The sequence below is a fragment of the Pinus tabuliformis genome, chromosome 6 (assembly GCF_031772625.1).
Source record: "Pinus tabuliformis cultivar Carrire ecotype Pingquan chromosome 6, CPIR1, whole genome shotgun sequence".
NCBI lineage: Eukaryota > Viridiplantae > Streptophyta > Pinopsida > Pinales > Pinaceae > Pinus > Pinus tabuliformis.
Genome location: NC_142292.1, coordinates 1,928,722,701 through 1,928,742,728, shown reverse-complemented (window position 1 = coordinate 1,928,742,728; position 20,028 = coordinate 1,928,722,701).

Genomic DNA, 20,028 nt, shown 5'->3' with positions numbered 1-20,028 from the left:
AGGGAACTTTAATAACATAAAACCCACCTGTAATTTAACCCCAATTACCTCAAAGACTGAAAATTTACTTTCCCCCATTCTTAAATCCACAAGAACTAGGAATGGCTACCCCAATGGCCATGGATGTCAGGCCAATTACTACTCCTGACCTGGACCTGGACCACCTTCCCCTTGCTGATAAAGACTTCCAAATCTAGGACACCTCTATCCATGAATCCCCTTTAAAATTGTGCTGCCGATACAAGGACCAATACCTCAACTAAGATGATAAAATAGGTCTACGAAAGTCTAATTTGCCCAAGCACCAATTCCCTGAGGTGCACATCTTTCCAGAGATTGTCCATTATTTCCATGCAAACTACATTCCCAGTCAAAGAGCAGTGATGTCCCCTAACCAAACCATCCTTTTCACCATCACTGCTAAATCAATCAATGAAATGTTGCAACTACAACTAGGGCAAAACATAACCCATATTTCCATTGGAGACTTACTAGACAAATTTCCAAAATGTACCACTAGCAAGCTTGCTCAAATGCTCCAAACCTTCATCAGGGAGGAAAAGCACATCCCAAAGGACCCTCCCCCATATGTGGCTACCATACTTTCCCCATTTGGTCAGGATATAGTAGCAATGGTCTCTTGTTTCTTAGGCTATACAACCAGTGAATACATAGATGAAAACATCTTAGCCTTCATTTCCATTTTTACTATAGGACAACCCACTACTGTCATGTATGATTATGCTAAGTACATAGCTGATAGGATGCATGAGAGATTTATGAGAATGAGTAATGAAAGAGTGTTTAAGTATTCTATAGTTTTGTACCACCTTTTCTTATACTACCAGGTTGACAAGTTCCCCTTCATTCTCCAAAAGCTGGACACTAAAGTTCATCCTAGGTTAGTCATTTTCTGGACTCCTTTGATACATAAGTATGAGTCCCCATATCCATACATAGACTTCATAGACCTTCTTGTACACCCTGTAATGACCATGATGCTAGGAAGTCCTCCACCAAGAATCAGTTCATATATCAGGAGGATCATGCAACTATCAAAACAACACAAAGTAGAAGATTGGTACTTGTACCAAAATCACACAGAAATTAGGATCTATGGATGTGAGTTGGCCTCAGATAAACTGCCCAGATACCTCCTAATGAGGTTATTTTCTCTGGAGTACTATAGGCAGATAATCAACTCAGATGAGGTACATTTTGTTAAGGCCAAAAAGAAGGCCTAGCTTAGAATCAAAGATCAACTAGGCCCCTTTGTATGTAATAGCAGAGAAGTTGGGAAGGAAGTAGAGGAAATCCTTCATAGACTTCAACTAAAACAAAGATTTATGTGGAGATATGACCCCTATGACTTTATATGAAATAGGAGATAGAAAAACAAAATGGCTCCCTACATTCACCACTGAATCCCTCAGATAGAGAAATATGCACACCAATTGGAATGGGTGGATAATACTCTAATATACAGGGATAGCGCTGAAGTAGCAATTGAAAACGCTCTAATTGATTTAGAGAAAAGGCTTGATGAAGGTTCATTCCTGAAGGTGCCAAGAGAATCTCAAGTCCAAGGGTAGTCCCAAAACCAAGAAAAATCACAGGCACAGGGAGAATCTCAGGCGCCAAGTGAATCACATATAGAAGAAGAATCCCAGGTGCAAGAAGAGTCAAAGCAGCCAGACCTATCAGAGGAATTGAATCAAATAGGTATACAACAACCCACAATGAGTACTCCCCCTAACTTGCAAACTCCTTTAAATGAGGAGAAAAGCCTTAAAAGAAATAGGGAAGAGGCCACTACCTCAGGCAGAGCAACCACACAGACATATGTAGAGACCAGCCAGGTCAAAAGGCAAAGGTTGAATCCTGTCTCTGAATAGGAGTTTACAGAAGAAACAGTAGGGGCCACTAGCATAGAAAGAGAAAGAAGCAGGCCTGCCACTCCTTCTGGGAGCACACTAGAGCCTTCCACATCAAACACTCAGATGTTGGAAAGCCAACAGAGTGTTGAAGTGTCCTCCTTTAGGATGACAGCTGATAGAGATCAAGACATTAGAGAAAGGTACAAGGATATAAAGTCCATGAATGAGAGGCTCAAAGCCCAGACTTATGCTCAGTGCCTCAAGATGACACCTACAAACCAAACAAGGCTTATGTTAGCCTATGATATGAAAGAAGATAAGATGAAGATGACATTTTTCAAACCTACCACCCAGTTTCAAGTGCTGGAAAAGTACATGCATCCTATTGACCAGATTGAGCTACACAAACAGGCAGGGGATATGATTTGCTCCATCTTGACAGGGAAAGCCATCGCAGCTCACCAACTGCAAAATTCCCTAAATAACATATCAACTCAATTTCAATTGGAAAAGGCCTATTCACAGGCAAAGGACACCAGAATCAAGTCCTTGGAGGACTTAATCATTGACTTGGGACATGATTCCAAAGATGTGAAGGCCACTGAAATACTGATCAAGAAGAAAAATGATGACGTAGCTGCTTTGAAGAAGCAACTTAAGATTCCACCACTACATCACCTACAAACAGCAGAGGTCCTAGAGACCCAAAAATGACAACAAAAGCTTATGGACTTAGTCCTAAAGCTAAATGACCAGTTGAAAGAAACAGAAAGAATTGGACACATTGATTCAGTTCAAACAAAGTGAATTTGCCACCACTTCTACAGTGGCAATTCCCACAGTAACAACCGTAGTTCCCTTAACATTGGTAGCAGCATTGGCACCAACAACTCTACCTGCCACAGCACTGCCAGTCACAACTGAGTCAACAACAGCAGGTACTTCCATAGAAAAATAGCAGAGTTAGTGAAAGCCATGGAGGAAATTTCCATCCTGGCAATAGAACTTAAGAGGCTTAAGGAGAAAGTGGCAAGCTTAGAAAATGACTGCAAGCTTGCCCAAATACAACAATGGGAAGAAACATAGAAATCCCTAAGGATGGGTGAGAAGATTAAGGTCCTGGAGAAGAATATAACTTTACAAAAGCCACTAGGAAAAACTAAGGAGATGCTCTGGGCTAATATCATTGACTCGATCAATGATATTTGGCCATAAATTCAAGTAATATTTGAGCAAATAGAGCTGGTGAAAGTGTCTGCTGAGGCTATTAAGAAAGTAAAGGAAGATTTAGGAGACCAGCCTGAGGAAGCTAATCGACTCATCCATTCCTTGAACAGCAAGAACAGACAGGAACTTAATGAGATTGGTGTATAAGATAGAACTGAGGCCATCATATAAGTCAAAAGGGCTCTTTCTAAAAGAAACCTTATGCTTAACCTAGAGGAAAAATGCCATAACATGCAGGTGGGTATTGACAAATTTATGGCAAAGTTTCAAATTTTGGGGAATAAAGGCTTTCCAAGTCCTATGGTCATCCATGACAAACTTATGACCCAATTTGACTACAGTGACAAATTAAGGAAGTTGGCCAAGGATCAAGCAAGCACTTCAGGCATCAAGGCCTCGCCAACAAGGAAAGTATTGTATGATACTTTAGAAGATCTATTCTTTCTAGAGCATGAGGTGAAATAATTGTTTGTCACCAAGCCTAATTTTTCCAATACACTGAGGCAGATGAGATCTATAGAAGAATTCTCAAAATAAAAGTTACCTGAAACTGAATGGTGGGAAAAGATCACAGATTTACTATAAGTTACCACAGTAAATCTGAATGATAGAGAAATGAAATAGGTGAACAGGGTGAAAGAGTAGCTGGTTAAAAAGTATCAGTAAAAGACTAAAGACAAAGATGATTCCAAAGTACACATATTAGCCAGCTTAAAAGGGCTCAAGTCCAACTACAACAACCAGCACTACCACAATAAGAGGGACAACAAGATGCAATTTTCCATCTATATCTATCTTCATGCTTGAAGATATTTTTATTTACTTAAATAAATCTCATACTCTTATGAGATATTTTGTAATATTTTTTGTATAAATACTTCCCATTTCGAAGTATTTGAGGTGGATTCAAAGACATTTATGTAGACTTGTATCTAAAATCAAAGTGCTATTGTATCAAGACTGGATTGGCTTGTTGGATCATGGAATAAAGTTCAGACATTTTTCAGGATTCTTGTGTAAAGTGAAAATCAAACAAGTATTCTCTCATGTGTATTATTGTTTTTGTTTATGTTTATTAATAATCATATGTGTTTTCTATGAAATCTAAATGGTAAACTAAGAATGATATTTCAGAACTTGCTTCAAAACACTTTGTTTTGACTGTTTACCTTCTTAATGTTTTCTGCTAAACTATCTTAGTTAGGGAATTCTTAAATGCTCCCTTACTTCTGTAGTTTCTCTTTGTGGTCTATGTAGCAAAGAATTCTTAATTGCTCTTTGTTGATGATCACCTTCTATTCCTCATTTTGATCCCGGTCTAAGGATTCTTCGTTGCCCTTTTACCCTTGTTAGAATCATTCCATCCATCAGCCCTTTGAATATTTGCCTTTCGCTTTGCTAGCATGCCCTGTGAACAATCCCTTTAATGATCGGATCGAGTTGAAGTATCCGTTGATTGACTCCATAGCCCAATGGCTTAAAGAACTAGCTCTATCCATCTGTTCTAAGAATTCCACCACCCAACTTTCAATCAAAATCAAAATCCTCATGAGCATCAAGAACTAGCCTAAAATCCCACCCAAACAAAGATAAATTATAAAAAGAGAGCCATCTCTAGACTTAGGTTGGCTAGAACCTGAGTCTGAAAATTGGTTTGCGGTTACCTCGGATGATTCCTTCTTTTGATAAATTCTAGGGAAGACTTATGCATGATAACACATTTACCTGAATACAAGCCTACAGACTTCATATCCCCCACTACTTATACATTGCCTTCCACTTCTAAACAACCTGAAGGGACCAGGAAGTTACCGGCAAATTCCATTAGAAATTGGGAGGAGCTAACAAACATATTCAAAAACCAATGGGGTGTGAATAAAGATGCTCTTTAATTTTTGACTGAGTTTGAAGAACTTAAAAGAAACTTTAGTGAACTTGTCTTTGATTTTATCAAAAGGTTCAACAAACTTCATCATTAGATGCCCCCTAATTGCAAACCCCTTGTAGCAGCAGCCATATCTAGGTTTTAAAAAGCCTTTGAAGATGATTTTGTTGTAATGTTAAAATAAAGAACTTCAAGGACTCTTGAAGAAATGAAAACTAATGTTATAGAGGTGGAATCAATAGGGCTACCTCAGCCACTTTAAAAGCTAAAGAGGAAAATGCCCAAAGAAAACTTAAATCTAGTCAAGAGGCCTCTACTTCTTCAAAGACTAAAACTGAAGATTCTAAAATAGATGAGATCACTTCACTTCTTAGAAATATATCTAATAGAATTTCCAAGATTGAGACTCAACCTAGAATAGTTCAACAGACAGTCACTCAACCTCAGAATCAAAATCAAGGTCAATACAAAAGAAATCCACAATTACAAATTCTTCAAAAACCTAGTAATAATTAGCAGGTTCCAACTCCTTTACTGATAGATGATCAACAGCCTGATGACAATACAATGACTATCACTGAAGACATTAATAATATGGATATTTCTTCTTGTCAAACCACTATTATTCCTCTTTCATAACATGAGCAAGTTCAAGAAGATTAGCAATCCTCATAGGTTTCCAAGTACCATGCCTTCTCTAAATTCCTAATTGCAGAGCTAAACAAAAGATATGATCTTAGACTTAGACCTGGCCCTGGAAGACCTCCTAAATAAACTCCAACAATTGAACCTCATACCAAAGCTATAGAAACTCAGAAAACTATTATTTGACCATTAAATCAGTCATCTTATACAACTCAATTTGAAAAAATTGTCTTAACTGCATGTAATGTCGAAAAGGAGTTAGAAAGACTTAAAATCCCCAAACCACTTTTAGAACTTTCCAAAAACCCTAGATATAAAAATCAAGTCTCCAAATGGATACAAAACACCTCGGCTGATGCTGAAAATGATGTTATTATCCTTCGAGATGAAAAACCAACAGTTGTATTTGGCCCTAGCTTAGATATGATAGATTAAATAGTACCCCCTTTCTATGTGACACTAAAAACAAATGATTCCATGCTATGCAATTCTACGCTTGATTCTGGAGCATCACATAATCTTATGCCAAAAACCATCATGGATCATTTACATCTTGACATAACTAGATCCTATCATGATTGTACACTTTTGATTCCAAAAGGGTACCTTGTCTAGGACTGATTAAGGATTTAGTAGTCACTCTTGCCCAAATCCCAGTAAAAAGCATAATGTTAGATATAGTTGTCACTGATATCCCTCCCAAATTTGGAATGCTCCTTTCAAGGTCTTGTTGTGCCAAATTAGGGAGAACTCTTGAGATGGACATGTCTTATGCTACTATTCTAGTTTATGGGGAAGAACAGCTTAGGTTGTATAGAGAAGTCAGATTTGTGCACACTGTATGCAAAACAGATCAACCAAAGAACCACCCCATCTATGTTGTTGATCAAGATTTTGGCTATTTTCAAATCTCCTCAAACCAAATACATGAATCTCAAGTAAAAATTGAAGATGTAATCGAAAACCCTATATCAAATCAAACTGGTGTATGGAAGCTATTCTTTGATGGTTCTTGTACAAAGGATGGAGCAAGGGCTGGCGTAGTACTAATATCACAAGAAAAAGAAAACATTACACAATCATGTAAACTTGATTTTGAAGTTACCAATAATGTAGTAGAATATGAGGTTTTCCTTCTAGGACTATAGTTAGGCAAAAGTTTAAAGGTACACAACCTGAGTGTTTTCACTGACTCAAAGCTCAATGTAAAACAAGTTAGAAATCTTTTCCAAACAAAGCATCCTAGGCTTAGATCTTATTGGAATGAGGTTTGGGATTCCATTGAAAATTTCTTTGATGCCTTCAACATAACTTATGTCCCGAGAAATGAAAACATACATGCAGACTCTTTAGCTATCTTTGTAAGATCATTTAAGATTCCTGATCAAACCCAAGTGTTATACCAAATACAGGCTAAATATAGGCCATCCATACCAGATAACCAAAATCATTGGCAAGTGTTTGAGGATGATGAACAACTAAAGTCCTTCCTTCAACTTGCAGGTGAATTTTATCTTCTACAAATTGATGAAGACAATCTTGATATGCTCAATGCTTAAGCTGCTGATGATTCAGAGTTAAATTCTAAAATTGAGGATCATTACATCATAGAATTATCAACTTTAGAGAAATTATTCGATTATAATGATGTCCCTTGAAATCCTCCATCTATTTCTCTTAAGGATGACATTGAAGAAATCAATATTGGAACCCAAGACCAAGTGCATAACATAAAAATATCTTCGTCTTTAGCCCCAAAAGTTAAATATGAATATATTAAGTTACTTAGAAATTACAAAGATGTTTTTTCTTGGTCTTATGCTGATCTCAAAACTTATGACACATCCCTCATTGAACATAAGATCCCATTAAATTCTGAATCTAAACCCTACCAACAAAAGCTCAGAAGAATTAATCCAGTTGTTCTACCAACTATTGAGAAAGAGCTTAAGAAAATGTTAGATGCACATATTATTCTTCCACTAAGATATTCTAATTGGATTTCCAACCTAGTACCTGTCAGGAAAAATAATGGTGAAATAAAGCTCAGTTTTGATTTTTGAAACTTGAATAAAGCATCATTAAAGGATAACTATCCATTACCTAAGATGGATCAGTTACTTCAACAAATTTCTGGAGCTAACAGAATTTCTATGTTAGATTGTTTCCCTGGTTATAATCAGATTATGGTTAACAAAGAGGATAGGGAAAAGACTACCTTTACAACACCTTGGGGTACTTTCATGTATGCAAGGATGCGTTTTGGTTTAACAAACGCAAGAGCTACATTCCAGAGAGCTATGGATATAGATTTTGTAGGCCAAGTAAACAAATTTCTTGTTATTATCTTGATGACCTTACAGTTTATTCTGATTTTGATAAAAAGCATCTAAATCACTTGATGAAGGTTTTTGAAAGATGCAATAAATTTGGAATATCATTGAATCCAAAGAAGTCTCTATTTTCTATCACTTAAGGTAAATTGTTTGGCCATATAATTTCCAAAGATGGAGTAGTTATTGATCCAAACAGAGTATCAGCCATCTAGACATTATCATTACCAAGAAATAAAAAGAAATTTTAATATTTTCTTAGTAAAATTAACTTTTTAAGAAGGTTCATACCCAATTATGCTAAAATTGTCAAATATATAACTGATATGCTTAAAAAGGGGCATGAAGTTAAATGGACTGTCTCTTCTAGACATGCATTTGATCAAATGAAGAAAGCCGTCTCTGAAGCTCCAACCTTGGCTAGTCCTAATTATACCAAACCATTCAGTATCTTTTCCTTTGCCTCTGAAACAACCCTTCCTACTATTTTATTACAAAAGAATGAAGATTCCTATGACCAAACTATAGAGTTTTTTAGCAAATTAATGAGGGATGTTGATCTCAAATATGATATAATTGAAAAGTAGGCTTATTCCCTAGTTCAATCCTTGAAATATTTTAGGATGTATGTTTTACATTCCACCATTATAGCCTATGTCCCCAATAGTGTTGTTAAAACTGTTCTCACTCAACTAGCTACTGATGGGAGGAGAGGTAGATGGATCACTCAAAGTTTGGAGTTTTATCTAACTATCAAAACCACAGAGCTAGTAAAGGGTCAAGGATTAGTTAAGCTTCTTGCTGAAACCAATTGTAAAGTCTTAGGAATCAACTCTGTTCTGGAAATACTAGGGGAGAATCCAAAAGAACCTTCTCAAAATCCAAATGAGAAGAATCTACAAGAACCTTCTGCCTATGCAGAAGGGGAGAATCCACAAGAACCTTCCCAAAATTCTGAAGAAAAGAATCCACAAGAACATTTACCTTCAGATCAGACCATTTCTGTACATATTGATGAGAAATATATTTTATAAAATTCGTATCAAGATATTGTAAATTTCTTGATTCATTTTGAGTGTCTCGCATCATTCTCCAAAATTCAATGTAAAACTCTCAAGTTGAAAGAAATCAAGTACTGTATCATAAATGCAAATCTATATTGGAAGGACCCACTCAATATCTTGTTATTATGTTTAATAGAATCAGAGATTGAAGGGATCATTGATCAGTTTCATACAAGATTTTGTGGAGGACATTATGCTTGGAGAGCAACAACATATAAAATATTAAGGGCAAGATTTTATTGGCCAACATTGTTCTTGCAAGTAGGAGCAAAGGTCAGAAGTTGTGTCCCTTGTCAGATGTTTGCTGGTAAGCAAAAACTAGCAGCTCTCCCACTGATCCCAACAATAGTTTCAACACCTTTTCTCCAATGGGGATTAGATTTTATTGGAGAGATTCATCCTACTTCAAGTAATCAGCATAGATGGATCCTCACTGCAATAGACTACTTTACTAAATGGGTGGAAGCAATTCCAGTAAAAAATGCTACTGATTTACTAGTAATCAAATCCATTGAAGAAAACACCTTATATAGGTTTGGTTGCCCAATCCAGATTGTTACTGATAATTCCACAACATTTTCCAGCTTTAAAATGATTTAGTTTTTCCATAAATATCAAATTATGCTACATCATTAAACTCCATACTATCTTCAAGGTAATGGTCTGCAAAATCATCCAATAAAAGTTTGATAAAGGTTATCAGAAAAAATTTAGCAAATCATAAAAAGAGTTGGGACACTCATCTAATTTATGCATTTTGGGCAAACAGGATTATTCCAAAGAGATCTACTCGAAATATCCCTTTTAGTTAGTTTATGGGAAAGATGCAATTTTCCCTACCAACTTGGCCTTCCCTATTTTAAAGTTTCTATAGGATTCAACTGATGAACCTGATGAATTTTCAAGAAGGATAAATCAAATCATTGAACTAAATGAGAACAAAGATGAAGTTCAATACAAATTAAACAAGTATCAAAATAAGATGAAGAGCCTATTTGACAGAAGAGCCAGGGAGAGGGACTTCAAGGAGGATAATCTAGTTCTAATGTGGGATTCGAGAAGAGAAGACAAAGGAAAACATGGAAAGTTTGGCAACCTATGGTTTGGACCTCTAGCTATTTCTGAAGTAAAAGGAAACAACACTTTTGTGTTAGAAAATTTAGAGGGTCAATATTCCACATATCCTGTTAGGAAGATTTCTCAAGCATTACATTCAATACTAAGAAGTTGAACTAGATTTCAATACTACCATTATAAAAAGTCTAGTTTATTTTACTTTTTCAACTGTCAGTGTGATTTTTTTCACAGCTAAGACTCCATAGCCTGAGGAGGAGACACATGGATCTGCAGGTTCTCTACATTCTACAGGAGAAAGCAGTGCCGAGTTGGAGATGATGTTGTAGCATTTTTTTTTTGGTAAGTTAGCAAAAAATGAAAATATATTTTAAGAAAATGTTAAGTTACGATGTGGACAAAAAGAATAAAGAAATAAAATGTTAGGAATATTTTGATGAATAAGTCCATATGAAATAAAATGTTAGAATAGATGCCCTAAGAAAGGAAGGAAAAAAATAAAACGTTAGGTTAGAAATAAAAGAAAAAATAATAAATTCTGAAAGTGTTGCACATTCAAATGCCACTATTCTTAGTCAATTTTATTTTTCCAAATAAATTTGTGTGCAGATTGTTTAAATTCCACACTAGTTCATACAATCCAATCGTAATGTTTAATCATGATTGGATTAGATTTAAATTGTTTGTTAATAGGTAGCAAATAAAATTGGCTCAATAGTTTAATCTGAGCCAATGGAAGCAATAAGGGATAGAAGTAGATTAATCATTAAAAGGAAAATGTTGAGTTGCTAGTCTAAATGCACTCGGGTGACTAAGATTGCAAATAAATGTTAGGAGAGTTAAGGGTAGGAAGAGAAATGAATTAAAATTGGAACATGATAGGATTTTTATCCTAAGTCAAATCATTGGATATATGTGCATATAACGAATGGTTTTAATTAACCATTATTTGCTAAACCTCAATGTTATTTAGCCTTATCCATTGATTCCCTTCAGACACCTCACATGTCACATCCATCATATCTTTTCGACCCCACCATCACCTTCCTCCTCACTTAATTAAACTCCCCCCATTTTATTTTCATCCCTCGCATCCCTCCGACCTAACAGCGAACATTACTCCTCAGCCCTCCATTGTCGTCGGAACGTTATTAGCGGAGGGGGGGTCCGAAGTTGGAAATTTTAGAAACTGCCCTCCAAAACTACCAAACTTCTCTCCTAATTATTAGGGACTTAAATCCCAAACCATTTACTACCTAAAAGTTCTCCTGAATGCAATTTTCGGCCTCCTCCATTGCCGCCACTCCCATGTCACTGTCTATGACAACGCCCCACCGCTTCCTCTATCCCATCATCCTACATGGACCAATCTTCCACCTTTCTGCTCGTTATCCATTTAATTTGGCACCCCTGCAAATGAATATTCAATCAAACCTTTTCTTAGTTTTGTTAGAGAATTAATACAAATTTAGTCATTGATTAATGAACGCACTCCATTTTATGCCTTATAGAACCTACTCTTTCATAAAAACTATTACACGGTGTATTCTTGTAACTCAATTGATCAATGGATACTTGCAACTTATAGTCAAAATGACCAATTCACCATTAAAGCCAATTTTTTTCCTGTTCACGAACAAGACGGCATCCAGGTTCACTCAATTTATTTAAATTACACTGTGTTTTTGTTATCACTGTGTTTCAGCCAAATCCTTCCCATTTCTATCAATTTTAGTTTGTAATTCAGTCAACAGAATTCCTCTTAGGGGAAGGAAGTTGAAAAAACCCAAATCCTCTCATTCATCCACAATTTTATTTCCATCATACTCCCTTGGTTTATAGATACTATAAAATGCATGAGTCCTTGTCCAAATTTGACTTGTTTGAGATCTATTATTGGATGGAGGACCAATTCGTTGATCAAACTAACGAAATTGGACTTCAGAACTCCCATCTTCCTCATTAAATTGTCCCTCATATCCACAGAGCACCTGAATTCATCAAAAAATGCCATTTTGCTTGGGACCCCACTCAAAGAGATTATCTCACCTATAGGAGAAATCCTATGCTCCATCAATGCCCAGTCCATTGACCAAATGTTCTAGGCCCCAACTATTATGTCAACCACTCCTTTTTCTCATGAAAGCCTAATATAAGCCTATCAGAAGCTGGATTACACTAAAAGATCTCAAACCCTAGAACTTTTCCTAACTATAGATAGTCATCTGCCTAAAAGAAACCCTCCTTATGATTCATCTATATTCCTAGACAGAACCAAGCAAATTACCACCATTCTCTCTTATCTCCTTGATTACTATTCTGATCAATATGTAGATGAACCCATCATTGGTTTCTTGTCTATCCTTTCTGCTGGTTCCAAACACATTGTTCTTTTTAACTTTAGTCAATTTGTAGCTGAGGCCATTCATGAACAATTTGTCCAGTTGAATACTGAAGAAGTATTCAAGTATGCTTCAGTACTTGTATGTATTTTTATCCATTTTCTGAGGCCATTCATGAACAATTTGTCCAGTTCAATACTGGAGAAGTATTCAAGTATGCTTCAGTACTTGTATGTAATTTTATCCATTTTCAGGGAGACAAGTTTCCATTCACTTTGCAGAAGCCAGATGAAAAATGGAACCAAAAATCAGTTATATTTTGGAATTCTGTGGGAATGAAGGAGAAAGAAGAATTTTCATATAAATAGTTCATAGAATTGTTTATTCATCCAACCATTAATCTTCTGAGCAGAACTCCAAAACCAAGGATTAGTGATGAAATTGTAAAAGTCTTGAAACTAGTTGATCAAGCCACAACAGGAGATTGGTATCTTTACCAAAATTATATAGAGATCAGAGTCTTTGGTTGTGAGCTTCCACCTTACAAGTTGCCTAAGTACCTCCCTATGATAATTTTTGCATTAGAATATATTAAGTAGAGGCTCAATGTAGATGAAGTAAATTTTGTGGCTGCAAAGAAGAGATCACAGTTTAAGCTAAAAGCCCAGGTTGGTCCATTCATATGTAACACTAAAGCAGCAGGAGAAGAAGAAGACATGTTAATGAAAGAGATTAAGTTTGGCCTCAGCTTTACTTGGTCTTATGATCCAATGGGAATGATTTAAAAACTCAGAGTACAAAATAAATTTACTCCATATCATCACACAGCCATGCCTGAGATTGAACAATACAAAAAAATGTTAGAATGAAAGAAAACACCCCTCAAGAAGCTGAATAATAGGCAGTCTATACTTCAAATATACAAACTCCACTTGCACAAGAAAAGACAACCAAACAAGAAAGGGAAGAACAGTCATCCCCTATAGAAGAAGCATCAAGTAAAGTCTTTAGAATTGTGCACAGAAAGAAGAGGCCTAAGATCTCCTTGAAGGTTAGTGCAACTAATGAGTCATAGAAAACAACATTTGATGGACTTGGACAAACATCTATTTTCACACAGTCTGGTGGGTAGTCAACTCAGTCTCCCACTCATTCAAACACATCGCATGAACAGCAGGTGATTCAGATCAACGAAGGTAGTCAGAAGGATAAAGAAGATGATATTTTTCATGTTTTTGGTGAAATTAAGAAGAAGAATGAGGAATTAAATTTAAACACTTATACTCAATTCTGGAAACATTCTTCTAGTTCTCAAGCCAGACTTCTTTCAGTCTTTGACTCTGAAAAGGGTAAGATGCAGATGGATTTCTTACAAGCTCAGATTCGACAACCCAGAATTGTTGCACATTACCAAAATCAAACTTCCTTTGAGTTCAATGTTAAATATGTACATCCAATTGACCAAATTGAGATGCACAAACAGACTAGCCGAATGATTTATTCCACTTTAGCTAACATTGCCATGAGTCTATCAAAGACACAGGTTACCTTGGCTAATACACAGTCATAGCCCAAGTTTGAGAAAGTTTCTTCATTGGAAAAAGACACCAAGATCAAAGCTTTGGAATATCTGGTGCTGAAGATGGGATATGATCCCTCTGATATAAAGGCTATAGAATAAATTGTCTATAAGAAAAATGTTGAGATTTCAGCATTAAGGAAGTAACTCAAATTGCTAGCTTCAGAGGACCCAATGACTAAAGATATTGAAGAAACTGAGGCTCAGAAATCTGACATGATGGTGCTCATCGTAGAACAAAATCTGCAAATAAAACAAATCGAGGAACAAATGGAAAAAATTGTCAAAGAGAAAGAGGAAGCTATGAAAAATGCCAATATTCCAATGGATGTATTTCCTCTTACAGAAGTCTCTATAACTACAGTTTCTCCCTTAGGCACAACAACAACCACAAGTACAACAGAAGGAGCTGAACAGCTTGCTGAATTCGTTCAGAACCTATCTATTCAGACAAAGGAAATCAATAAATTTTAAGATCATTTGAAGACACTTCAACACATGAATGTAGTTGTAGAGAGCTCACATGCAGCTGAGTTGTAGAGGGCAAGAGGTCAAATTGAGGTATTGCAGAAGGAAGTCAAAGACACTTACCTCATAAATACACTGGGTTTAGTAAAGAAGATTATATGGGAAGAAATAATTGAATCAATCAAAGATATCTCGCCTTATATCAGAATACTTTTTCATCAAAAATACTTGTTGGAAAAAGCTCAAGAAGCTATTGAAACTATCTCAAATGAACTTTAGGACAAGCCAGAAATAGCCACTGATATAATCAAGTTTTTGAATTCTAAAGACATCTATGAGCTTCAATAATTGGGTATTGATGATAGGAAAACAACCGTACTGGAAGTGAAGAAAGTTATTACAAAGAAAAATCTCATTCTTCAATTGGAGGAAAAGTGCAGCAATGTTAATGTCATAGTCGAACCTTTTTTCAGCAGGCTGGAACCTTTGATCAGCAAGGGTTTGCCCTCCATTTTTTTGATAAATGATAAGTTAATTCCTATTGAATAATATGTCCATAAGCTTACAGAGGACAAGACTAGTGCAACTACAGTTTCAAATATAAAGGGTATGGAAACACCAAGGCTTGTGCTGAATGCCCTCCGAGTTACCTTTTTCATCCTTAATGAAATAAAACACATACTTTTAGTAAAACCTTATTTTACTAAATATACAAAAATGGATGAGGTTTATTGAAGGGTAACTAAGTTATATATCCCAGATAATAAACGTTGGGAATAGTTAACTGATTTACTTGACTCAAAGAAAGATCAACAACATTCATCATTTTAGGGAACAATGATCAATAGGTCAACAACATTCAAAATTTTGAGGAATAGTCATCAATAGTTCGACAACAAAAAAGTGACAGATCGACTATCAGTTCATTTTTCTTGATTTTGTATTAAGCTATTTTTGTAAATTTGTTTAAGATATTTTCTTAACACTCAACTTGTATAAATAACCCTCTTCTATGAGTTATCAAAGTGGGGTACCTTTCATAAGAATTTTCGTAAAAGCATTTATGTACAAGCTGTTTCTAGATCATTGATAATAAAGAAAAGGATTCTGAATTTGGTCTCAGACAGTTTTGTTTTCTTCTGTATGTTTTTCATGTGTTTCATTCATTTTGTTTATTCTTCATGTCTTTAAAGTTTACAAAGATATTAGGTGAGAATAAATGTGTTACAGTTATTCTTAAAATTCCTTTCTGAAGTTATTATCATAAAGAGACTGAGATATTGGACTGTATGTCTGAAAGGCTCCCTTTAAATTGTAAAATTGTCAGCATCTTATGTAATCTTAAGCATAGTTTGTTTAAATTTTGAACATTGGACAAAGGTTTTCCAATTATGATAATTTATCTTTCTGTCTGAAATCTAAATTAATCATATCTCGTTACAATTCTTTCCACACACTTTATAAATTCAAATCACTGTGTGAAGTTAAAAAGCATCCCTTTGGATTTTTTTGAGGAAGAGAGGCGCACGACGGTTAGGGTTCTGAGAAAAGCATCGACGGTGCAGACTGCGCAGTACTGGATCTACTCACAGGCCTGCCCAAAACACCTGCATCGTAACAGCGTTGCAGGGTTCTAGAGCAGTTCAATGGAATCTCCTCAGGGGAGGGCGTTAGAGCCCTCCCCCAGAGCAAACACCTCACAGCACGGACCTGAGCAGACAATTGTCTTTGGATCTGTTGATAAGGAGGTAATGAACAAAGAGAACAGGCAACAACACGGGCACAAGGAGATAGGCGGTCGGAAGGACAAAGCCAGTGTCACACAAGGTAGAAAGGAAAAACCAGAAGAAGTTCCGAAAGTCTCCTTGACTACATGCAATCCTATAGCTACAGAACGGCCCAGAATAGAGCTGGCGGGCCACAAGATTGACAAGCGAATCGAATACATGAGGGATCATGCCCTTATTGGGAAGTTTATAGGGTTTTGGCCGATAGAAAAAGCCTTATATGGATGGATTGCGGTGAAGTGGAAACCCAAAGGAGATGTTACTTTGCAGCTAGGGCCGAAAGGCTTCTTTACTGCAATTTTCTTCTGTCTTGAGGACAAATACAGAATTCTTGGAGCAGGGCCCTACTTTTTTAACTCAACGGGTCTGTATTTGAGGGAATGGATACCAAGATTTAACCCGAATAAGGAAGATCTCACATGGGCGCCAGTCTGGATCAGAATGTACTCACTTCTAGATGAATATTGGGATGAGGACATTCTCAAAGATATAGGAAATGGATTGGGGGAATACATCAAGGCGGCAGAAGAAACAAAAATGTGCAGATACACTTCTTATGTCTGCATCTACGTCTTCATGCGCCTGGACGAAGCTTTGCCAGAATCGGTAAGTCTCTCTCACCGTGACGAAGAATGGATTCAACCTCTGGACTATGAGCACGTCCCCTTTCGTTGCCGAAAATGCCATGCTCTCGGGCATCTATTCAGGGACTGTCCTCTGAATGCCAAAGCCAATACTCCTGATCCCTCAGAAACCCTTACCCAGGACGGCTTCACCAAAGCCCCTAGCCGAAAATGAGCGCACAAAAAACCCACAAATGGGAATAAGCCCCAGCAAGATAATACCCATGGCCCAGCTACAAAGAACAGTTTTGAAATTCTTGCTCAGACCTCTGAAGAGCAACCCCCGATCACCAAGACTAGCCTTGCTCCTCCTTCTTCCTCTTCCCAACCCCCTCCTATAGCTTCCCCCTCTAAACTTCAAACCCGCATTGCCATTCCAGCAAACCCCAAAGAAGGACGAAAATAGTTGGTAGGAAAAAACAATGATATGGAAGTCGATGGAAATCAAGACCCCCTTCACAGCTCATAGATTAACATGGAAGGAAGCAGCCAAGTGCAACAGATGGAAGAAGAACCAGAAAGCAAAGATCTGAACAGCCTGGACATTCTGGAACTAGAACTAGCATGCAAAAAGAAAGCATACGACAGTATCCAAGAGACTCAACTCAACAAGTTGGAAGTGGTCATTTCAAGGGCCTATCAACAGCAAAAGTTAGGTATCCAGCCAGGAAGCCATTGGGATGGAAGCCTTCCCCCAAAAGATACCAAAAAGAGAGGAATAAGAACGGATCTTCAGTGAACGATCGAGATCGGGAAAATCCTGGTAGACTTAGGCAGGTATGCTAAATTGACGAAGTACTGTAAACCCTCTATTAATAGTTGAACCATGAAGCTTGCATCATGGAACCTAAGGGGGCTCAATAGCCCAGGAAAACTCAAAATGTTAAAAAACATGATTAAAATGGAAAAGCCGCAACTATGCTTTCTCTAGGAAACCAAATGTAATAGCTCTACATTAGGCAGCATCCTCTCCAAAGCATGGCCAGGTTGTCAATCGGTAGTGGTGGATGCCTCTAGCGCTTCAGGGGGGCTTGCTATAGCATGGAACACACAAGCGTTAACTCTCTCTGATTTTCACGCTTCTCATCACCTCATCTAGGCAGCCTTCCACATTCTAGGCATGAATATTCATGGAAACTTATCAAATGTATATTTCCCACAGGATACAGGAAGCAAAATCGCTCTTCTCAACACTATAGAAGCTTTGAACAACAACAGGAGGCACCCACTCTGGATTATTGGAGGGGATTTTAACATGATTACCAAGCTAGAGGAAAAGATTGGGGGGAGAAATGGAATGGAACAAGAGAATGCCCATTTCAAGGATTTCATTCAGAATACCTCTCTCATAGATATGCCTTTTTGTAATGGCACTTTTACATGGAGCAATCGCAGAGTAGGTAAACATCAAATTGCATCCAAACTGGATCGTTTCCTCATATCAAATAACACGGTTCATCTGGGAGGAGACATTTCAGCTGCTATACTTCCTCATACAGGTTCGGATCACTGGCCTATTACCCTCCAATGGCAAAGACCAGGTGACTTGACCAGAAGACCCTTCTGCTTCGAAGAGTTCTGGCTCTCACATCCATCGTTCAAACACTTTGTCAAAACAACCTGGACATCCTTCATCCCGCCAGAAGGCTCCAAGATGTACCAGTTCCAACAGAAGCTCAGGTTTTTAAAAAATCATCTAAAGCATTGGAATAGGGAGACCTTTGGAAACATCTTTAAAGCGCAACAAGACCTAAAAAGCATCCCTTTGATTATCTATTAGTACTATCTAAAAGAGTTAATACATCATTCTTACAGTTTGTCTATGTATTGGTCGTCCATAAAAACCAAAAACCAAAACCCCCAAAACAAATATTTGGGATGCTCTGGCATGATTAATTGAACATTATCATCTCAGAGGAGCAACAAGTTCAATAGCTCTAGAGATTCCTCCCTCAATGCTTCGAGAAAAATGATCTTCAAGGTATTCTTATCTAGGTCAATGTGCCCTGATATTTGCAAACTATATTGAAAACGATCCATAAAATCTTCCATATTCTCATTCTCTTTTTGCATAATCTTAAAAATTTCTTCATTTACATCCCAAGATTTGCAGTAGTCTTGATATTTCTCGAGGGAAATCATATTCATATCATCCCATGTAGCAATAGATTTTCCTCCTAAACGCATAAACCATCTCAAAGTTGTGCCCTTTAAAGTAGCGGGGAATATCATCAATTTTTGAGCATCAGAAATGTAATCATATGCTCGACAAACAATGTCGAATTCAAAAAGGAATGAGAGCATATCCTTAGAAGTGAGACCATGGAAATTGGGTACTGTTGTCAAAGGAACAGGCTTCATAAGTGCATCACCTTTGATATCTCCAATTGGAAATTCAATTGAAGAAGTTCCAAGAGACATGAATATATGCCAATACTCACTTGGAGTTTAAATAGGTTCTGGCTCTGGTTGTTCTATAATAGGTGATGGAAGTTGTTTAAAAACATTCCCTTGATCAAAGGGTGCCAATAATTCCCTCAAATCTTCTTCCTTCGAACTTGCAATATGTAGTTCGTTAGATCCTCTACTTGCTACTTATTCTTCCCTAAATTTCACTTCTGCTATTGGAGGAGGTTATGGTTGTGAAACTGATTGTCCTCTAGATGTCATATGAGATCTTACCCTAGCAGCAACTCATGACAATGCTCCAGAGTTAGCCCTTGAGATTATCTCTTGGTTGTAAGTTTTTTCACCCAAATCAACCCCTTTTCTTCTTGGGGGTCTCCGTCTACCCCTTTTATTGGTGTCTCTTTTCATACAATCAGGAAATAAAAGGGAAACAATCAAATAAATTAAAATCTCAAGACCTGGAGCAGGATAAGAACTTCCGTCCCCAGGATGAGAGAGTGGCAACTAAGGAAAACAAGAGAAAGAAAATAAGAAAATCACAGAAATCAAGATGAGGACCTGAAACAAGGAGAAAAATAAAACTTCATTTCCCAGGATGAGAGAGAAATACTTATGAAAGAAGAGAAGAGCAATCTAAATCTCCAAACATGGAGCCAGGTGATAAAAACTTCCTGTTACACAATATTTTTTCACATCTCCCTCACTTCCTTGTGAC